The sequence below is a fragment of the Ahaetulla prasina genome, chromosome 9 (assembly GCF_028640845.1).
Source record: "Ahaetulla prasina isolate Xishuangbanna chromosome 9, ASM2864084v1, whole genome shotgun sequence".
Lineage (NCBI taxonomy): Eukaryota > Metazoa > Chordata > Lepidosauria > Squamata > Colubridae > Ahaetulla > Ahaetulla prasina.
In genome coordinates this window covers 9,382,560-9,405,461 of record NC_080547.1, presented here as the reverse complement: position 1 = coordinate 9,405,461, position 22,902 = coordinate 9,382,560, and positions in this window count along the sequence as shown.

Here is a 22,902-nt window from a genome sequence, read left to right as displayed (position 1 = left end):
AAAAACCTTTGTCTGCTAGGACCTTTTAAGAGCTCTTTAATCTTTCCATTTTATTTTCAACAGTCAGCCAGATACTGGTCTCTAGGGCTCCTCAGGCAGCCAGATGCGGTTCAGGTAGCTGTTTCATTTACCTTAGGCAAATTCTATGTCCCATCTTTTTTATTTATTATTTATTATTTATTTATTTATTTTTGTCAATCATATATAAGATAACAGGTAACAGTATAAATGTAATTTGAATACATGAAAAGAGTAAGAGTAAAAAGGAATATTAGTACAGGGTTGGTAGGCATGCTGGTGCTCTTATACACACCCCTTTCAGAGCTCTTAGGAATGGGATGAGGTCAACAGTAGACCGTTTAAGCTTAAAGTTTTTGGGGCTTTGGGGAAGAAACTACAGAGTCAGGTAGTGCATTCCAGGCGGTGATCACTCTGTTACTGAAGTCATATTTTCTGCGATTGAGTTTGGAGCAGTTTACCTTATTTGCTCGTTTATTGTTGTGGTTCAACAACATGAACCACATGTTGAAATGCTACATGAGTTTGCTCCAGGTTTTCCCACCATTTTTATCAGGTCCCATTTCATGGCTGTACATATAAGAGATGTTTGAGCCTTTGGCAACGGCAGGGTCAAATTTTAACCATGCAAACTGGAGGCGACGAAGACACAGGTGACTATATGCAAACTGTTGCCACAATGAAGACCTCACAGTGACCTTATTTGTTAGTGATGCTCTGTTTACAGCTTGTTTCCCTTCTCAGTTTGCAATTACGGCATCATTTAAATACAGTCATAAAATGGTACAGTAAATCAATAGAAAACACACTCATTAAAAAGATGGTCAAAGAAAGAGGAGACATTCACCCTGTATTTATCAAGGGAAACCCTGGATAAAGCCTTGAAGGGGGACCCAAAAGACATTGTCATAAGCAGCCCAGCCCCGATCCAGACAGAAGAGCTTCTCAAATGCCTGTGGCACCCATCGCATAGCCAGCCCTGAGGATCTCGGCCATCAGCAAGTTAACAGGGAAAGTCATTTAGCAGATACCCTCAGTTGTGGTTCTTCTTCTGCTGCCTCTGGGATTAATAAACTAAAGGGTGCCATTGGTAAAGGGCTGTGGTCAAACTCTGGAAGAGGTGCACCAGCCCTCTGAGGTCACGAGCCAGACCAAGTCCTGGGTTCTGTCTTCCCATCAGAATGACGGTCAAAATGCCTGGACTCTGGAGATGGAGTCTCCCTTGCCTCTCAGGCCTGCAATGCTGAAGCTGTTCCTCTCCTTCTTCTTGCATTTGAACCCTTCAAGATGTCCACGGAAAGGTTTGTAAGCACGGAGAGGCCCATCGGTGCCATGGCAGACTCTGCCAAGAGGAACTCGGGCCACGTTGGTAGAAAGGGAAGCTGTGGCCTGGGGTCAGAAGGTAGTCCTAAAAAACAGACATGGCAGCTGCAGCCACCTTGACATCTCCCCTCCCGTGGCCACCCCTGCCAGGGCTCCTAAGCAGACCAAGTGTTCCAGCTCTCCAAACCTCCCTTTGTATGTATGTTTATGACACCAATTTGTCACTTCCAAGCCAGGCGGTTAAACCTGCCCAAATATTTTAAGACAGCTGATGAAGCCTGGAGACTCTTTGCATTCTTCGACAAGGTGACCTTTCTGTGCTCTCTATGACAAAGTACCCATTCAGAGAATTTCTAGCCTGTATACTCTACTGAAACAGCAGCGACATCTACGCTGGCTTGGGCATGTCGTGAGAATGGCTGATGGTCGGATTCCGAAAGATCTCCTGTAGGGAGAATTAGTGCAAGAAAAGCACCTCAGAGGGAGACCACAGCTGCGATATCTGCAAGAGGGACCTAAAGGCCCTGGGAATGGACATCAACAACAGGGAAACCTTGACCTCCGATCGTTCAGCTTGGAGGCTAAAGACACAGCATGGCCTCCTCCAATTCGAAGAGACATTTGTTCGGCAGGCTGAGGCAAAGAGGCAGTCCCGGAACCAGCGAAATCTGGGGACTGGGCAGGGGACAGAATGTATCTGCCCTCAGTGTGGAAGGGATTGCCATTCTCGAAGTGGCCTTTTTAGCCATACTAGATGCTGTTTTAGGATCTCTTTCCAGAGCACAATACCATAGTCTTTTGAGACTGGAGGATGCCAATGCAGTGCATTCAGAGAAACGGCCGTGCATAATTCTCCCCCAACCTCAGAGTGAAGTGGAAAGCTACCTATGTTCTCTGGCTTTTAGAAGAGAGAGCCTCCCCTTCACAAGGTTTTTGTACACTGTACAGCTGGATTTCTCAAAATACATCGAGGGAAACCTTCCGGTGTCTCCTCTCCTTTTCCAGCCTTCCAAAATGGCCGATTCCTGCCGTGACTGAGGTTGTGTGTCTTTGGGGAGCCGGTGAATTGGCTCTGAGTTTCTGGGAGTCGGATTCCTCCCCTCCCCGAGAACCATGATGGATGGAGGAGTTTCTCGCATCCTCTGAACTCGGCCAAGTGAAAAGAGACGGCTGCTCATCTAAGACTCCGTTTGAACGTTCAAAGCCTTTGGTGGCATCTAAGCTCTGCGACTGCCATTCAAAGGACTGTCTGGCCGCGGCTCATGTCCCTGTTTGAAAATTTCAGAGTTTATTCCAGCAACCCAGAGAAAGGAATAATCAATCGAAAGCCGTTCAGATTTAACAGCTTTTTCTGAAAGAAATTGGAGAGCTCCGAGGATGGCTTCCCCTTCCCACAGTGAGGCTCTGAAGTTGGGCTTTTGTGGGCCTCCTATTTTCCTGTCATCAAATGGAGGAACAGAGACAGGGACTGCTCAAATGGCAGGAAAAGAGAAAAGCAAACTTTAATTTCCTCGCCGACATGTGCTGCGACAGAATTTCACTGGACACGGCCCCCTCCTGCCTAGACAGTTACAACTTCACGCAGACCATGATGCAGCTTTCCCCATGATGAATACCATATTTGTTCCTAATTTAAGTGCATATTAGTCAAAAATGGGATCGGCAAACTCTCGGATGCAAGACGTTAAAGGGAGGCAGAACGTGCTGCTATCTTGTCACTGCAATTGAAGCAAAAGGGCTGAGAGCCATCAAGGAAGATCCCGGAGCTTTGGTGGAAACCTTCCAGGTTGGGGAGGGGTCTTCTTTCCCTCAGAAGCAGAGGTGGCCGATGGGCAAGGAGAGAATGGCTGGCTTGGGAGATGTGGAAGCTGTGTGTTATCAGTCCCCTTCCACAGCCCATCCAAGGGCACCTGCAACTTTTGCTGTCCACCCAGAACCATGTGTGGTCTCAGGGCTCAAGGCAAAGGCAGCAGAAGGCCCGGCCAGTTGTTCTGAGGTGAGGAATGGGCCAGGGGCTGGCCGCGCCTGTTCAGAACAGCTGAAGAAGAGGTCAAAAGCTGACCTCTTCTCTGCCTTCAGCTGCTCCGCAAGGCTTACCAAGCTAGAATTAACCCAGCCTTTCAAGAGAAAGCATTCCCAGGTCACAGGTCAGCAAGACATCTCTTAATATTTTTCCATGCTGCTTAAGGGGACCTCAAAAGACCAAAAAAAAAAAAAAGAACCTCCGCAAGAGGACTGGTCTTAGAAGAGAGCTTATGCAGCACAGGTGGGTTTCAGCAGGTTCTGACCAGTTCTGGAGAACTGGTAGCAGAAATGTTGAGTAGTTCACAGAACCGGTAGTAAAAATTCTGACTGGCCCCGCCCCAATCTATTCTCTGCCTCCCAAGTCCCAGCTGATTGGGAGGAAATGGGGATTTTGCAGTATCCTTCCCCTGGATTGGGGAGGGAATGGAGATTTTATAGTATCTTTCTCCTGCCATGCCCACCAAGCCACGCCCACCAAGCCATGCCACGCCTACCAAGCCACACCCACAGAACCGGTAGTAAAAAAATTTGAAACCCACCACTGTCATGCAGGTTTTCTTGAAATGCCATGGAGTTCAGTGGAACTTCCAGTCCCACACAGGTCCACCAGACCAAGTTTGCTGTATGTTTAGAGGCCATTTTGGTCAAGTGGATATTTATATCAGACCCAATATTTACAGATTCCCCCCACCATTTGTCTTCTCTTCGAACTCCAGAAGCCCCTCATTGAGGACCTTCTTCTGAACAGACGGCCCATGGAGGGGGATCTTTCTCGGGGAGACATCAAAACTCATCCCCTGCAGCTCCGGTGGCCTCCATCCTTTGTGTCTCCAGCCCACAAGCCAGTCAAGGATCCTGGGCAGGAAGAATGATCAGGAAGGGTTGCCCTCCTTGCCTGAGTTGAGAGCTGCCGAAAGGCCTGAAAAGAGCCAAATGGATCCCCAAGCCAAGAAGAAAGACGTCACTGCAGCCAGCCTGTCTGCCCTGCCATGGTAATCTCCTTAGGGCTGAAGAGCCAGCGAGCGAGGGGCCATCGCATTCGCCTCTCTCCACCCGCCTCACATGAAGAAGTGGCGGCTGGCCGAGAGGACCAAGACCCACAATGGCCTTGCTTCATCTCTTTGGCCGGCCGGCTTGCCTCCCCCTCCCCCCCACCCCCCATGGCCCCTCTCCAGGAGCTCATCCACGGAGCTGTGCCCTCTGGGTCTTGTTGTGACAGATTCCAAATCAAGAGCGTGCTTGAATTGGATTTATTACAATTGGAAAGACAAGAAATGGTAATCTTTACAAGCCAATGGCGTGGCTCCTTATAATAAGAGAATGAAGTATCATTTTAAATTTAAAGCAAATTAGATTAGGAAGGTCAAATCCTTCTGCAGAGACATCGCCTCTTCCTCTCGTGCCCGACAGTCCTTTGGGAGGCTCTGCATGAGCTGTGCAGCCACTTTCCATGTGCCCCCCGCCCCTGTGCAAAGAAGGAAAAGGGTCAGGGGAGCCGAGCCAAGGAAATGGGTCTGGGGGAGGGAAGGGCCCCATCCAATCAGTATCCAAGGGAGGGCTGGGTGCCTGGTATGATGAAGGCTTTCAACATAGGGGCCTTCAGCCACCACACCCTGCTCTGCATGATCTTGGAGACCCCCAAAAGCCTTGGCTGCTTTTGAACTGACTTCAGCTGCGGCTGCCTCCTTGGGTGAAGAAAACTTCCTCCCTGAACTTCAGAGACTTTATTTTAGTTTACCTATTTTCCCCCCAAAGAGAGAAAAAGAAATCAAACACATCCAGGCTTTCATGTTAGACCAATTTTCCTGTTGGTGGATGGGAGGTTGGCCCTCTGATCTCCCATGGCTCCTCTTCCATCTCATCTTGCCCTACTTTTAACTTCTTCTTGGAAACTTTCCTCCTGACTACCCAGCAGTTCTTCCCCGAAAGCACCTGGCTGGCTGAGAGACAACCTTGGACCCCACAATGAGGACAAAAGAAGACGGGGGTGCAGGATTGCTTTGGGGGCTGCTGGGGAGGTGTATGGAGATCTACCTACTTCTGCTAGGAGGAAACACAGCGGCCACTTCTAAATATCCCAAGTTTCCTAAATAAATAGATCCGGTAGGTTGGCTTGGAGAGACCCCTGCTTGCTCTCTTCTCTGGCATCCTGTCTGCCCGGTGGGGGATTCTTGTCTCACAAATTGGCCAGGATTTTCAGAGATTTGGATGGACTTCAGTTTTCCATGCAGACGTCCTGATCTCCATCCTTGTCGACCTCACTTTTTTAAAAGGGGGTGGAGGGGGAGTGTTAGGAAGCTGATGGTGGGAAAGAGCTCTCATGGCCTGAGACTGGGATGGTCCTGGGGGAGTTGGCTGCACAGTCTCAATGCTTCCAGGCTCAGGAGTGGATGCTCTCTGCTTGAAAGGATTGTCCGGGATACATGGCAGGTCTGGTTCTAGCTACTCGTTGGTTGAAGTAACAGTGCTGGGACTTGGGCAGCATTTAGGGAAACACTCTCCAAGGTGGCCTTCATGGGTGAAAGGAGTTGTAGCTATGAATGGGCAGTGAACCCCACACTCCCTTCCCTGCTCTTGGGAGGTACCTGCGTTGGAAGCTCTGGGGCTCACCACATTGTAAGCAACGTCTGGCGTTCCTGGTGCAATTCCTGCAGCTGCTAACAAGCATCATGAGCCCCCTCCTCCTCCCCTCTTCCCCCTCCATGCAACAGCAGCTACTCGGGGCACGGGTTGGGGGGGAGGCGGAGGTTCTCGGAAGGTTCTTGATTGCCTTGGAAGGGGCTGGTGGTACAAAGTCAAGCAGAGACTCTCAGCTTTCCAACTATGGCTGGACAGAATTTGGGGACATTGCTGGCTGTCCTAACGCAGTGGAGGCTTATGCCACTGCCCTCTGTCATCTGACAAAAGTGGGGCAGGGCTTCACGTCAGCAGAAGCATCTTAGGAAGGGTTGTGAGTTTGCGGGCGGGGAAGGGAAAAAACCCAAAGCCCCACCATAATTAATCCTGGGTTTTGAAAACTGCCAGATGGAATGCCACAGGGAAAAAAAAAGTCAGCATAATCTACATAGCTAAGTAATGTACATTTTCTGAGTGCCAACCGAATGGGCTGCGGTCCAGCTACCCCAAAGCCAAGCACCTGTTTCCGTGGATCACGTCAGAATTCAGCTGTTTCAAGATATGTCGGTGTCTCTGGCTGCTCCTTATGAGAAACAAGGCACACCGAGAACCATAAAGGCATTTCTTCTTATTCTGCCTTGATAGTTTTTTTTAAAAAAACGCTGCTTTCTCTCCTAATAACTGGCTTAGTTAAGCTTCTGTTTCAACATGCCAATAGCTGAGAAGCCAAAACCCAGCGGTTCACCCTCTCTGTGCATCCAAGACCAGAACTCCCTCACAATTACAGGGTACCTCGGTGGAAGGAGGAGTCATTAAATATTAGCAAGGGGTGGTGGAATAAAAAGGATCCATTAGCAGGGGTTCATTAAGCCACATTCTCTGAGTCAGGAAGATCAATGCCTTCATGCATCATGGATTAGGCTGCATCGCTGGTCTGGCTGGAAATGCACCAGAATCTCTCGCAGCCATACATGGGCAACAGCGTGGCATCCCATGTTTGCAATCCAGCTTGGTTGGGAGAGCTGGAGGGGGGAGGGCAAAAGAGGGAAAAATGGGTCCCTCTCAAGGCTTCAGCTGTTAGGCCACCACCTGTTCCTGGGCGTCCCCAAACTGAGCCAAGGGTGAGGAGCTTCAACAGTTTTCTTTCCCGTAACCACACAAACCCATCTTTTGATTTCCGTGGAAAATGACTCTTCAAGATAAAGGTGAGTGTGTGTATGTCTGAGAGGATTTGTCTCTGGAGAGCCACGTGCAGTTTCTGGGGGCTTCTTAGCTCCATCAAAGACTATTTAGAATTGTCCCTTAAGGTCAGTTGTGGTCGGTTAGCTCAGGGAGAATCGCTCTGGCATTCCTTGACCCCAGATTGGCTATTTCCAGACCACCAAGAAGGCCTTGGCTGTAGCTAGAGGGGGTCTCCAGCAGCATCTCTTTGCGTAAAGCCCCTTCTCCTCCAGGAACTGTCTCCCACGACGTCAGGTGGCTCTTGACTGGGATGGCATCTCTGCACTTCCCTCTCTAGAGCAGCCCGCCTGGCTTCCTCCCCACTGTGGCTAGCCACATCTTTGCCACTTGCGGACCCCAACCGGTTGCTGCTTTCTCCCTCAGCCAGAGCCCCCTGCCCCAACGCCAGGCCCTTTTGGTTACATCTCTGCCTTCTCTTCAGCTCATTTGGCCTTTCAGTCAGGATGGGGGCCCAATGATCTGCTGTCTCCTCGTGAAGCCCCTGTCAAGGGAGGACCTGAAGCTGCAGCTCAGCAGCCGAGGGGTGGGTGGGTTTTGCCGCCTGGCTCCGCTGCGCCGCATGACTGCTGCGTGTCCGCGCCACTCGCCCCATTCAGGCTCCACCTGTTGTCTGAGCCTGGCAGCTGCCTTTTCAATATGACCGGGAACCTTGTCTTGGCACCAGCTCAGTGCAGAACACGCTGGGATAACAGCCATTGCTGTCCTCCAGCCTCTTTGCCTCTTGTTGTTCTGTTTGTTTTCTGCGCAGGGATCACAACCCCTGGTGAAGAAGACTTTTGTCATCCCAGATTGCGAACCTGTCGGCTGACAACACAGTAATGAAACTCCGAGAAGGAGGCAAAGCCCTTTTCTCTGCTGCACAATAGCCGGGCTTGTCCGCCAGGGAAGCACGGGAGGGGGCTCCATTCGTCACCAGAGCGGTTTAGCTCGGAGGGCAAGGAGGGGCTGGAATTAGGCCTCTGGGCAGATGGAGGAGTGGGGCTCAGGCTGGCAAAGGTGACTGACCATTGGCAGGGAAGGCGGCCTCATCAGGGATCAGATTTGGGGATGTGGAATAAACGGCCGTTATTTATCACGTTGGGTGTTAGCAGCCAGCCTGAGGAGGGGCTTCTGGGACTTTCAGTCAGAAACCCCCAGCTCTCCACGTTTCCTAACCAGGCTCCGATGAGGGCTGGGATCCAGGCTGGCTGGGTCTAATGCCACTGGAGCCCCTTTTCCTGCACCTCCTTTGATGGATGAGACCCCTGGATGAAGGTCTCTGGCATCCAGACGGACACAAAACCACCCAGCTCTGAATGGCAGTTAGACAATGCCCAGCCATGAAGCAAAGGTCAAAGGGAACTGGCACCCCTGGGAGTTAGCGGTAGCTCAGTTTCTCCAGAAGAAATCCACCTGGCCTAAGTGAAGGACTTTGGGTGGACGCCAAGCACTTAGGGCCTGTTTAGGCAGTTAGCACCATTAAGCAGTGAAATTCAATCCGCTCCTGAGCTACCGATATTCAGCGTTTCTCTCCTGGGGAGGCTCCCAGAATGGGAGAGGTCACCTACACACTCTTACCCTCAAGGCGATGCAGCAAAGCCCGCCAGATGGAGCAGTGGAAGCAACCAGGGCTTGGAAGGCATTCAAGGGGGCAGCTGAACTTCTGGGTGAGGCCAAACAGGGGTATCCCCAGACGGGACTCCGAGCCCTTCTGACCCCAAACTACCTTGCAACTCTTTGCTTCCAGACTCAACCTTATATGGGGCAGAGTGATGGGGAACCCTACAAGGATGAGTGGATGAAAAATGAAACATTTGGGATAAGAAAAAAAAAACCTGGGTGCTAAGATGCAAGGGAGAAAGAGGGGGCAGAGATGGGACAGCTGCCAGACATTTGATATAAGATGGGCCGCTAGGTAAATGTTTTAAATAAATAAATGTTGAGTGGTGGATTTTTCCAGAAGGGCCGTCTGGGAGTCCAGAGGTGGGTGGGGGCCATCCATCTCTTGGCCTTTGCATCTGGGAGACTCTGTGATGGGCTTGCTCAGCCTTCATTCCTCCTTCCCCCTCAAATCAAGCACCACCCCAGGGTCACATAAGGTATTTGCAGGAAGATTCAGCCTGGGGGCATGTTTGATTCCCCCCCCACACACACCAAGCGGCAATGATCAGTAGCATTGTCTGAAACATAGCAAGGTGCCAATACTTCCCTTGTCCTATGACAGATCGCCAGACCAGTGCCCGGCTAATGCTGTTATTTCTCCTTATTATACATTAATGCTTACAAAACAGCTGACAGTTGGCCCAGCTCATTAGGGCAAATCTTTGCTTTGCTGGCCTCAGAAGTATCCATGGTGATGATCTGATCTGGGGTGGGGTGGGGAGATTGAGGGGGGAGCTGTGGAAGGAAATCCAGAAGCCCCCCCCCCGGACTTTCCCAGAGCCCTCTGGCTGCAGAACATCCCTGGGTCTTCGGTCTCCGAGGAGCGGGGAAGCGTCCTGGCTGCTTCCTGGACACTTGGCAGGAGCACCCCCTCTCTCCACGCTCTTGTTGCTGTCCATCTCCTGGGTCAGCAGAAGAGGAAGGCTGAGCCTCAAGCGATGATGAAGAGGATGGCCAATGCTGGGAGCTGCTTTCCCATGACTTGCATTTCTGCTCTTCCAGCTGCCAAATTGATTTATTGTGGGGGGGGACCCAGAGAAACAACATTTCTGCAAAGAGGAGAAGCGAATGAAGGAAAAGGCAACCCTGGCAGGTGTTGCAGGGATGCCAACTGGTTTGAGAGCCACCAAGTTCTTCAAATTCAGAGGCCTTGGCAGGGAGAATTAAAGCCATCTTCAAAACTGGAACCAGGGGTGAAATCCAGCAGGTTCTGACAGGTTCTGGAGAACCGGTAGCAGAGGTTTTGAGCAGTTTGGAGAACCGGCAAATACAACCTCTGGCTGGCCCCAGAGTGGGGTGGGAATGGAGATTTTGTATATCCTTCCCCCAAGAATGGGGAGGGAATGGGGATTTTGCAATATCCTTCTCCTGCCACGCCCACCAAGACACACCACGCCCACCAAGGCGTGAATTGGTAGTAAAAAAATGTGGATTTCACCACTAGCTGGAACCCAAAAATTGTTTTATTTAGGGGCATCCCCAAACCATCTGCTCAGAAGCTGGCAAGGGGCCTTAGACTGAGGCTCCGTTGGGGGCCTATGAGGCAGGTGGTTGCTTTTGGGCTTATCGCTGTTTTTCCACCAAGGAAAAGTTTGTAAGTGACTCCATATGAAAAGAAGTCGTCGCACAGTTCGAAGCACACTTGACCCCATTCTCGTGACATACATAAGTGGGCCTCATAAGTGGGCCAGTTGGGAGAGGAGGGGATTAGTTGGTGGTAGGAACACAAAAATAGGGTTAATTGATCCCAGCCATTAACCTGAAAAATAGCTTTGCTTCAGGCCCAGTCATGCAGAAGATTAAACTAACCATGTCACAGGAAACCCAAACCCCAGGCAAGGACCCCCTCCCCCCACCCCACCCCCATGCCAGGCTGGAGAGAAAAGGGGCTTGGAAAGGGGTCACCATCCCATTGCAGCCCCCGAAGACATGGGCTGGGATGTGAGGAGAGCCCAGCAGTTTGATTGTGGGGCTCTTGGGTGGAAGTGTGCCTGTTACTATGGAGCCTATTTTTAAATTTTGAGGGGGTGGGGATTGCTATGGTTTTAATTTAATGCTAGCCTTCCCAAATTATGGAAGTGAGGTGGGGGGGGGGCGACATAGAAACTATTTAAATAAATAAGGACGGATGGATGAGAATCATGCTAAGGGTGGTTTCTGGAGAGATTTGAGTGGGTTGGTGGCTAACCAGGTCAAACATCTTCTAGGAACAGGATAAATGCAAAAACCTTCTCAACAATCAAGATGGAAGAAAGAACATTTTCTCCCAGTGCAGGAGCTGCATTATGTGAAGAGAGAAGAAGAAAAAAGCTGGCTGGGAAGACGGAGAGGCAGCTCTGGGCTTCATTTGGGCAGGCAGTTCCACAGCTGAGAAAAGCCCCCTCCCTCAATTCCCCTGCAGGGCAGGGAGCTGAGATCGAGGAGGGCATCTTCTCAGCGGTGGCTCCTACCAAGTCCGGGATTTTTCGTCTGCCCAGGGATGCTAGAGATTATCCGGTGGCTTGTGCGGAAATGAAACAACTGAGACGTCCGGGGTGCTGAAGGTGGCCTAAGGCTTTCTTAGCAAAGCCCCTTGCCCATGCACCCACGCGAGGTCCCTCTGCAGCTAGCCCAGCTCCTTGGGCAAGCCTCCGAGCAGGGAGGGGCTCATCAGTGCTGGGCGTCTCACCCACCTCTCAGACGGGGACGAGCCAGGCCCCCGCTCAGCCTGTGGGGAGAAAGGGGGTCCATCCCTCTTTTGAGAAGCTGCTGGGGTGTTGGGCAAAAGATTTTTAGGAGCAGCTTCCCTCCTTTGGCAGATGAGGGCAAAGTGCCTTTTTTCGTGATCTCCCACGGAAGGAGGAGCCATGGGGCAGCATTCTTAGGCACAATTCAAACCAGGGGTAGGTTCTATTTACCTTTACTACTGGTTTGCATCATGCCCACGTGTTTCTGCATGCGCAGAAAAGTTTTGATGAACTTTGAGTCAGTGGGTGGAGCTGCTTGCCACTTTTACTACCGGTTCTAGAGAACCGGTCCGAACCGGGAGCAACCCCCCACTGATTCAAACCCTCGGAGGGGCACTGAAGGGGTCGGGAGTGTGGGAGACACACATCTCCTGCACTCGGCCCTCCTCACCCTGACAGGGAAGTGCAGCTCACACACCCCGCAGACAAAATGCCCACTTCCACCTGGGCGTGGCAAGGAAAGACCACAGCCTGCAGCAACTCTGGTGCTCGCCCCCCACCCCACCCTGCTTGGTCCATCTGAAGCCTGGCCCTTGCTGGTCACAAAAAGCCCATCTGGACCCTCTCCCCCCTCCTGGCCCCCCTGAGATAATTCTAGCGGATTCTGCTTGATGGCCTTTTCTGTTTAGTGCTCCATTCAGAATGGCTGCCTGATTGGGGTGATCAAAAGGCTGCAATGAGATTTCGCTCCCTGTGAGCTCTGCCTACGGACAGATGGACGAACGAGGGGCATTGTCTTCTCCCGTTCTTCTGGGGAGAAGAACTGTTTCCCAGCCCCTGAACGCTGGCATGGTTTGATACCTAACAATGCTCTCCAACCGCAGCCTCCATTTTCAGAGAGGGGCTTTGATGGAAAAGGCACCCAGCCTCTTCTGAACCTCCTTGTTTTGTTTTCTTCTTCTTCTGCATCTCCTTTCCTTCTCTGAGAAAGAGTCCTGGGCCATTTAAATCCTCCTCGGTGTGATGCCTTGGTGCTAATAAGGATGTGCCCCAAAGAGGCTTCAGCAGCCTCCCAGCCTCACCTTCCCCACCAGGTGAGAATTGAGCTGCTGAGAGGGAGGCCCACACAGAGACTGCAAGAGCTGGGTGAGCTGGAGGGCTGTCGGGCCAGCCCCTACTCTAGGCTTCCTGACAGAGGCTAAGACAGAGAGTCCTGCCTTTGAGAATGGAAGATATGAAAGATACATTTCCTAGCTTTATCAGCTCTTTGTCTGAAATGATACAGGGCAGTGATGGTTAAACTTCTTGCCGTCATGTGCCAAAAGTAGGGGGAGTGGGGGGGGTCACACACGCACGTGCCCACACCCATAATTCAATGTGCCCTGCCCCCCCATGCATGCACATGTGAACCCCCTGCACTCCTCCCGCTTTTGGCATGCGATCGCACGGTGAGCCTGTTTTTTGCCCTTCCCAGGCTCCAGAGGCTTTCTAGGAGCCTGAGGAGGGGGAAAACGGTGTTCCCCATCCCCCTGGAGGCTGCCTGGGGGCCAGAAACGGCCCCTTTCCTGACTTCCGGTGGGCCTGAAAGGCCCGAAAATCAGCTGGCTGGCGCACACATGCGGTCTTGAGCTGAGCTAGGGCTACACTCACGTGCCCACAGATATGGCGTGATGGATAGGTTCGCCATCATGGATATAGGGTTTCAAGCTTGAGCAGGGGGTTGGACTAGAAGACCTCTGAGGTTCCTTCCAACTCTGTTATTCTGTTAGCTCAGAGTAGCCCCATTTTATCAGGTGTTGCCAGTTGCTTCTTGATGACTGAGAGCAGGAATCCTCAACATGGCCATGTCGGGGCAAGGTTGTTAAAGGACAGGAAAGGGACCTCCAGTCACAAAGAGGCCTCAGTTAGCAACACACTGAACAGGACATGTTGGCTGTTCCTTTCTTGACTCGATTCCTTGACTTGCTTCTGATGACAAGAAGGTGGAAGTCTCTAGAGCTGCTCTCTTCCCAGCTGAGAGGACCAAGCAAATGACTGGCCCAGCGGAGCTGATTATTCTGACTGGCAGCAGCTCTGGGGGTTTCAGGCAGCGAAGACCCCTTTTTGGCACCCTGCATTTCTCCCCCTGCCCTCTCCCACCCTTTCTAAGCTGGTGGAACCCAGAATTCTTCTCCTCCCTTTTGAGAACCCGCCTGATAAACGGAACGGAGGAAGAGGGAGCGAGAAAGCATCTTCTCCAGAGATGACAACACAAGACATAACTGGCTTCACGTTTGCATTCTTCAGCTAAGCTTCTCCTGCTGTTCAAATAGAAGGGCAGAGGTAGCTCTAAGAGGCTCTTCAGGAGATGGTGAGAAGCAGGGAGCCAAATAGAAGTCCGGAAATGGACAGTCAGTCTCTTCCCCATCATACACACACACACATATACAGAGATCAAGGATTACCAGTTTTCATCCTGCCTGAAAAGACAAGAACACATGGTCCTAATGAGGCTTAATGCAAGAGGAAATAGCAGGTCCTAAAAATAATGTGGGAGAATAATGACATCATTAGGGAGATTTCAGACCACTTTGATGAGACCTTTCCTGTCCGTGCAAAATGGGTCCTCCAATATTGCTTAGCCCTTCAGAGCCAGGCCACACATCCACGCTGCTCACCAAGACTTCGGGGGTGGGAGGGGTGCGGGGGAGGTGTCACATCAGAACAGCTCAGATAACCTCCTGGAGGCCTGCAAAGAATCTCGGAGTGATCCCAGAGAGGCAATTATTTATTTCAAGCATGTTTACTCCAAAGCTTTCCCAAAGGGGCGGAGAGATGGCAGGCTTGCCATCTAACAGACAAGACACGAGAGGAGGAGGAGGAGGAGGAGGAGGAGGAGGAGGAGGAGGAGGAGGAGGAGGAGGAGGAGAAAAACAGTCAGCCAGGCTAAGCCTGGAAGCTGCAGGTCATCTCAGAACCTTCAGAAACAGACCAGGTATCTTGGGGAAATGGCTACTGTTCCCGTGAGGATGGGCAGATGGCTGCAAAAGCAGGATCACCGGTGTGTGTGTGAGTGAGAGAGAGAGAGATTTGCAGAGCTGGGTCTTATTTCCATGGCCCCAAGTAAGGGGCTGGCCCACGACTTGCAAAGGGTTCCGTTTGCCAACTTTTGCAGACCCCCATCCCTGAAAGAAGGTCTTGTGTGTCACGTTGACATGTTCCTGTTAAACTCTAAACTTGAATTAGATTCCTGGTTTCTCTTGGCTTTGTTTACTGGAACACCAGAAAGGAGTAGGGTGATATTTTATTACCTCAAAATAAGAGCAACTCTGGTTCCCTCTCACTCAGCAGGACAGATGGCCTCCTGGAAGCAGCCTTCTGGGCAGCAGCCTCCGGCAGTACAGGGGTCAAAAAACAGGCTGGGCTTGAACCACATGCTGGGTCTTCAGCTGGTACAACCCTTCTTAGTTTCAACCAAGGACCTCCTGGGAGAAATCATTGGAGGACACGTTTGGGATGTGTTGGCACCAATATGAAGCCGATGCACGATTCTGCTTCTCTAGATTCAAGGAAATGACTGGTGCACTTCTGCCTTTCTGAGGACATGGATGGCTGCCTATGGGGAATGGAGGTGTCCCTGGTCAGGGAGGAGTCTTCCTTGGGTGTAGGAATCAGAGAGTTTGAAGCTTCCAAGGAGCCCTTTGCCCGGATCTGGCTGGAGGAGCCTGTCCAAGGAGCTGCTCAAAGGACAGGCTTTCTGCCCCTTGTTTCTAAACAGTGGAGCAGGGCAGTTTTGTTTCCCCGAGAAAAGGAGCAGTGGGGTGCAGGAAGTAGCCAGTTTCTCCTTGCATTTCGGTGGCATCTATGCAGAAGAAGACTCCAGGTGGACTCAGCCCCTCTAGAGGGAAGTCTGGGATGAGTGTACAGCTTCCAAGGAGTGGGAAGGCGGTTGGGGCGAGGGGGGGGGGAGTTGGATAGGACCAGTTCCGTTCTCTCTGCCTTCACATACCAGCTGTAAACCATAATGCAGTAATGTATTATGTATGCAATAAATAATTCATAGGAAAAGGGTAAGAAATACTTTTGAAATAACAGAAAGATTTTAAAATGTCAAAAAAAAAAAATAAGCTAAAACCACAGCAATCCAACCCAATCACTTGACACCGGTAAGAAGCTCGACTGAAGGGACGGGGTTTCCAGGGGCTCTTGAAGGTCATCGGATCAGGCCTCCCAGAGAGGGCCAGAAATGGCCTGGGTAAAATTAGGGAGAGCAACTTTCGGGGTGGTGCCACTCTTTCCATAGCAACTTTCTCTGCCGTGGATAAGGTCATCCCCAAAAGAGTTTTCCCTGTCGATCTTTGACCAGTCCAGGCACTGGTACGGCCAAGCCTCTCGGGGAGGTGGGCCCACTGCAACCTCCCCAAACTCAGACATGTATGGGGCTGCACCAGGGGTGAAATCCATTTTTTTCCCTATCGGTTCTGTGGGTGTGGCTTGGTGGACGTGGCAGGGGAAGGATATTGCAAAATCTCCATTCCCATCGCACTCTGGGGCCAGCCAGAGGTGGTATTTGCCAGTTCTCTGAACTGCTCAAAATTTCCGCTACTGGTTCTAGAACCTGCTGGATTTCACCCCTGGGCTGCACCCAACTTGGGTCTGGAAAGAAATGACCCAGGTCGTGGCCTCCTTTTTTTTTTTTTGGTCTTTGAGCATCCTGGGTTGAGGTCATCATTTTTGCCTTGGGGGCTCAGAGGTCTGGTTTAGGGGCCAACAGGGAAAAGGCTCTGTTGCAGAGATCTCCCCTTTCCAGCATACATCACTCACAAGCTCCTCCTTCCTCTCAAGGCCCTACACCAGAACAGCTTGTTGGCTCAAGGGTGGTGGGTGTATTTGACCAGGACAAATCTCTTCCCTTCCCTCATGATCCCTGGATTCCTTTGATCTGGAGAGACAAGGGTGGGATCCTCCGTCCATGTTCTCATGCTGCAGAGTCTTTAGCCTGTCGTGGAAGCCCCTTCCTTCTTCTGCCAGGCTTTCCTTCTCAACTCCACACCCTCCACCTCCCTGTCTCCAGAAAGAAGAAGACTCACCATTTCTATTACTTTGGGATTTTACCACCTTAGCATCCCTCGCCGATTCGCACTTTCCTATGCGCTACACTGCACGTGAACTCTTGCGCCTGCGAGGTGCCCCCGCCTCGCAGGAATGGCCCGTATCGCTACCAAGGGCCGGCCTCAATGACGGGTCTTGGGACCCACAGAGGTGGCATGCGAGAAGAAAGAGCCTTTGGGGGTTTTTAGACAGGGCATTTTTAAGGGGTGGGAGGGGTAGGGCGGGTGATGGGGGTAGCCCGTCGGGAGGGAAACCAGTTCCAGCGCATGCTCGTGGCGATTATCAAATGGGTTCGGAGGTTATGGGGGAGGTGTTCCTTTGTGTGAGGTGAGTCTATTGGCACGGTAAGTGGGAGGGGCAGATATGGCGGAAGGGGATCGATCGATATAGGGGGTCACGCGTTCGATGTATGCAGGCGATCGCGTGCCCCGATCCCCCTAACTTTACCCGTTCCCCGGATGGTCAGGACCCTCAGGACCTGGGCCTCCGTCTGATGTTATGCAACGCACGGTCCGTGGCCAATAAGGCCCCCCTAATACATGATCTAATTCAGGGGGGTGCCGCGGATATTATAGGCGTTACGGAGACCTGGTTGGGCAATGAAGGGGGTGTGCCCCTGGTTGAGATGTGCCCACCGGGTTTCCGTGCATTCCATCAGCCGAGGGCCCAGGGTAGGGGTGGAGGGGTGGCGGTTGTGATTAAAGAGAGTTTAGAGCCGAGGGAGACCACTGTACCTCAGATATCCGGGTGTGAATCCCTCTTTGTGAGGTGGGGTCATAGATGTCAGATGGGCTTGCTGGTCGCGTACCTGGCTCCTTGCTGCGTGACAGCGGCCCTGCCCGAGCTCCTAGAGGTGCTTGCCGGGGTGGCGGTGGAGACCCCCAGACTTTTAGTCATGGGGGACTTTAACCTGCCATCTGCCGGCTCGTCATCGACGGTAGCTCGGGAGTTCTTGGCCTCCATGACGGCCTTGGACCTGACTCAAGTAGTGGATGGCCCCACTCACATCGGGGGTGGCACACTGGACCTGATTTTTGTCTCTGGTCAGTGGTCGAGAGATCTGGACTTAAAGGAAATAGTCATTGAACCTTTGTCATGGTCAGATCACTCTCTCCTTCGCCTGGACTTTCTGACCGCTACCCAACACCGCAGGGAGACGGAACCATTACGTTGGTACCGTCCCAGGCGCCTGGTGGACCCAGAGAGGTTCCGGACGGAGCTTGGGCCACTTCCTGAGGATCTGGCTCACGGCACGGCAGGGGAACTGGCTGCAGCCGGGGACCGGGCTGCGGCCGGGGCTTTAGACCGTGTCGTGCCTTTGCGGCCTCTGACCCGGCGTAGGTCCCAACCGGCTCCTTGGTTCTCCGAGGAGCTGAGGGGGATGAAACGCCGGAGAAGACGCCTAGAGAGTTCCTGGAGGTCCAGCCGTTCAGAGGCTGATCGGACACTAGTTAGATCCTATACTAGGACCTACCTAGTGGCACTGAGGGATGCGAGGCGTTGCTACGCCTCCTCCCTCATTGCGTCGGCAGATAACCGCCCAGCTGCCCTGTTCCGAGTGACCCGCTCCCTCCTTCACCAGGGGGAGCGGGATGACCCGCTACAGGGGCGGGGTGAGGAGTTTAACGGGTAACTATACGATAAAATCGTTCAGCTGAAGGACGGTCTGGACCAAGATTGCAGCGATTCGGACGAGACGCCTGAGGCGGTCTTGGTGATGTTGTATGGGATGAGTTTGACCCTGTGACTCCGAGGACATGGACAGGTTGCTGGGTAGATTGAATGCCACCACATGTTTACTGGACCCGTGCCCTCCTGGCTGGTGCTGGCCACTCAGGAGGTGACACGAGGCTGGCTCAGGGATTACGAGTGCTTCCTTGTTGGAGGAGTCTTCCGCCGCCTTGAAAGAGGCGGTGGTGAGGCCCTCCTCAAGAAGCCTTCCTGGACCCGGCTGTTTTAGGTAATTATCGTCCAGTCTCCAACCCGCCGCGCGAAGGTTGTAGAGAGTATGGTGGCATATCAGTTCCCCTTCACCTGGAGGAAACTGTCTATCTGGACCCGTTCCAGTCCGGCTTCCGGCCGGTTACAGCACTGAGACGGCTTTGGTCGCGTTGGTGGATGATCTCTGGAGGGCCAGGGATAGGGGTTATTCCTCTGCCCTGGTCCTATTAGACCTCTCAGCGGCTTTTGATACCATCGACCATGGTATCCTGCTGCGCCGGTTGGGGGGATTGGGAGTGGGAGGCACCGTTTATCGGTGGTTCTCCTCCTATCTCTCCGACCGGACGCAGACGGTGTTGACGGGCAGAGGTCGACCCGGCGCCTCACTTGTGGGTGCCGCGGGGTCGATTCTCTCGCCTTCTGTTCAACATCTATATGAAGCCGCTGGGTGAGATCATCAGTGGCTTGGTGTGAGGTACCAGCTGTGCGCTGATGACACCCAGCTGTACTTTTCCACACGGGCCACCCCAATGAAGCCATCAAGTGCTGTCCCGGTGTCTGGAGGCCGTACGGGTCTGGATGGGGAGGAACAGGCTCAAGCTCAATCCCTCCAAGACGGAGTGGCTGTGGATGCCGGCATCCCGGTACAGCCAGCTGAGTCCGCGGCTGACTGTCGGGAGCGAGTCATTGGCCCCGATGGAGAGGGTGCGCAATTTGGGCGTTCTCCTGGATGAACGGCTGTCTTTTGAAGACCATTTGACGGCCGTCTCCAGGAGAGCTTTCCACCAGGTTCGCCTGGTGCGCCAATTGCGCCCCTTTCTAGACCGGGATGCCTTGTGCACAGTCACTCACGCCCTTGTGACGTCTCGTCTGGACTACTGCAATGCTCTCTACATGGGGCTCCCCTTGAGGGGCATCCGGAGGCTACAGTTAGTCCAGAATGCAGCGGCGCGGGTGATTGAGGGAGCCCCTCGTGGCTCCCGAGTGACACCTATCCTGCGCCGGCTGCACTGGCTACCTGTGGCCTTCCGGGTGCGCTTCAAGGTGTTGGTGAATGTCTTTAAAGCGCTCCATGGCATAGGGCCGGGATACTTACGGGACCGCCTGCTGCTACCGAATACCTCTCACCGACCCGTGCGCTCTCACAGAGAGGGGCTCCTCAGGGTGCCATCGGCGCGACAGTGTCGTCTGGCGACACCCAGGGGAAGGGCCTTCTCTGTGGGGGCTCCCGCCCTCTGGAACGAACTCCCCCCAGGACTTCGTCAACTTCCGGACCTCCGGACCTTTCGCCGCGAGCTTAAAACCTATTTATTCATCTGCGCTGGACTGGGGTAGTGTTTTAATGTGTTTTAATGGGTTTTAATGGGTTTTTAGTTCCAAATTTTAATTCTGGCCAATTTTAATAAGTTTTTTAATTGTATTTTTAATCTGTATTTATAGTATTGTATTTTTATTCGGCTGTGAACCGCCCTGAGTCCTTCGGGAGAAGGGCGGTATACAAATGTAAATAAATAATAATAATAATAAAACCCCATTCAATCTTCTCTCTCCATCCCAGCCAGCTCCTTCCGAGATGGGCCAGAGAGGAGGGCCCTGTGCAAACCCCCAAGGGCCATCTTCTGAAGGAGACTGTGATGGAGTCCCAGAGCAAAGGTCTGGTGAGCCGGAGTGGACTTTGCCCAGACAGAGCTCTCGGCGCATGAGAGATGCTTCTCTAGGCACACGGGGTGAAGGAGCATTGTTCTTCCTCCTCCTTCTGTCGGCCTCTCTCTGCCCCTCCCTCCAGATTCTCCCTGGAGGAGGGGTCTCCATGTCCCATTTGCAACACCCTTCACTTCCTTTGGTAATGCAGCTGTGGCACCCACCCTCCCCCACCCCCATTCAAAGCCACTTGAAGGAAAAATGGGGGTGCTGATCCACAACAGCCAAATACCATCAGGGCTCTCTGATGTTTTCAAAAGGCTCTCATTGACTGCAGCCAGTTTCAGACGCAGGCATCGCTGTAAATACTGGCCAAAGAAGGGGAAATATCAGAGGGTTTTTTTAAAGAACCCTCTAAAAGGGGTTCCTTATGCTTTCCTTTCTCTCCTTCCTCCTCTCCCACCTCCTGCATTGAGACCTGGGAGCCAAGAAGAGAAAATGCTGCATTCCGCTTCCCAGCTTGGTTTCCGAGGCTCAGCCCTTTTCCCCTTTTCCCTTGGCTAATAAGTAATTATGAGACGAAGGTTTGTGTGTTGTTTTGTTATATTTGGCCTGGAAAATACAGTCCCCCTTTCTCTGCTGCTCCCCCCCACTCTGCTTCCTCAGTAAAATGCTTTCTGAGATTTATTTGCAAGCCTGTAAATACAGAGTAAATAGCTTTAATTTAATTTACAGTGCTACTGAAGGAAGCCGCATCTGCAAAACACAAATTCTGTCAGCCATGATTGAACTGGAAAGAAAAGGAAGGAAGGAAGGAAGGAAGGAAGGAAGGAAGGAAGGAAGGAAGGAAGGAAGGAAGGAAGGAAGGAAGGAAGGAAGGAAACTTTCTCTCCATCATCTCTGCAGAGCAGAGCATTTCAAGTCTTTCTAATGACTTTTTTCTCCCTTTCCAGCCTCAAGAAAGAAGAGGGAAAATATATTTCTTTTTTAGCCCAGACCTAGTGGGGATGAAGGTGGTTTCAAAGGCTGGGGAGTCCTGGGTGCTGCTGGCCAACTATCAGTTGGGCTGCTGACTGCCTTCCCTTCAGGTAACATCAAGGTGGGCCCTCAAGGCCGTGACCAGGATCCTCTTGGACTGGGGAAACCAGCCTCCCACTTGGGGCTCAGCAAAGAGCTGCAGATGTGGCTTCCCACCCACGCCCCCAAAGCCAACCAGCAGGGTTTCTCCAGGGACATTCAGTTCCCAGTGATGGAACATGGCAAGGACTGGCCCAGCTGGCACCCCATGCCCTGGCTGGCAGCAGTGTCTTCCGGGCTAGCCAGGAGCTTTCTCAGCCTTCCAACCTGAGACAGTTGGCTCTTGGAGGAGCAACCAGGATGACTTCTGAGCCACCAGGGCTGTGAGTTTGGGTGGAAAAGCGATGGCAAGAGATGTGACCACCAGTGCAGAGAACAGGATTCTCAGGCGAAGACAACTTTCCTGGCCCAGACCATCTATCTCTGAGCCCCGTGGATCATTGTCCACATTTATTGTGGCTGCTTCTGCCCTCCTTGCAGAAAGCAGCAGCTGAAGCTCGCGGAGAAAAGGAACCAATTCCTTTGTATTTTGCCATGAATGGTGCACAGAGATGTTGCCACAGTAACAACAACAACAGAAAGTGACTCTGGGTAGATGTTTCTTCTGCTCCAGCAAGACTGTTCTGATTGGAAGGAGATTTGAGTCATTGCTGGATTTATCCTACCTGCAGCCTTCTGGGCACTCTAGAGAGGACAGGTTGACCCGAGGGGCTCCTCAAGTGCTCCTCACCTGAGCTTTTTCCCTTGAGGAAAGCACCCTTTTCCTAGCCAGCCCAGGCCACGGATCGGCCACCCTCTGGAGATGCCATATCCAGCTAGAATCCTCTGCAGACAAAGCAAGGACTCCCCCAGAAAAGAGATGAACCAGTTGATGTGAAAAGGCCACATTTGACCAAAGGAGACCTCCAGGTTCTCTAGAGGCTGTGTCGAGGGTGGGTTGCCATAATGGAAGCTCCGTAATCCAGCTTCTTCCACCTTTTGCCAGGCAACTGGCACAAGGATTCAGGGAAACTCCATGGTTAACTATGACGAGCCGTCAGAAAGTCCTGCCTGGGGTGGACCAACAGTGGTGCAGAAGATGTTCTGGCCAGGAGTTGCCATCCTGCAAAGCTCCTTCCATCAAATTCAGGAGCTTCCTCCCTCCTGTTCGCTGACTGCAAGCTCCAGGTTCAGCCCAAAATAACGAAGCTTTATGCAAATTCTGTGGTTGTTTTATATCTTGATACCAGGCGTTAAATAAGCTCAGTTTACACCCGCATAACAAATGCAACGTTGGTTGCCATTTTATGAAAAAGTTGCTTCTCGCTCTAGGAATATAATTCAGGGGGAGGATACGCAAGGAACGTCTAAACTCCCTCCTTCTGTATGATTGTAAATCAAGCGATCCACTCTCAAAAAACAAAACAAACAAAACAAGGTTGGGAAAATAAGTGATGATTGCATCTGAGTGTTTCACGGGAAAATGGTGAATTCCTCCCACTTTTAGGCTAGAACAGCTTCTCAAGCCATGGGGAGGGAAGCGTTTCTGACTCCCTAATAAATCTGACAAGTTATTACAAATCAGTGAATGCTGAGAAACAAAGGTTGCCAAATAAAACACGGCCTCCTCCTGTGACATTAG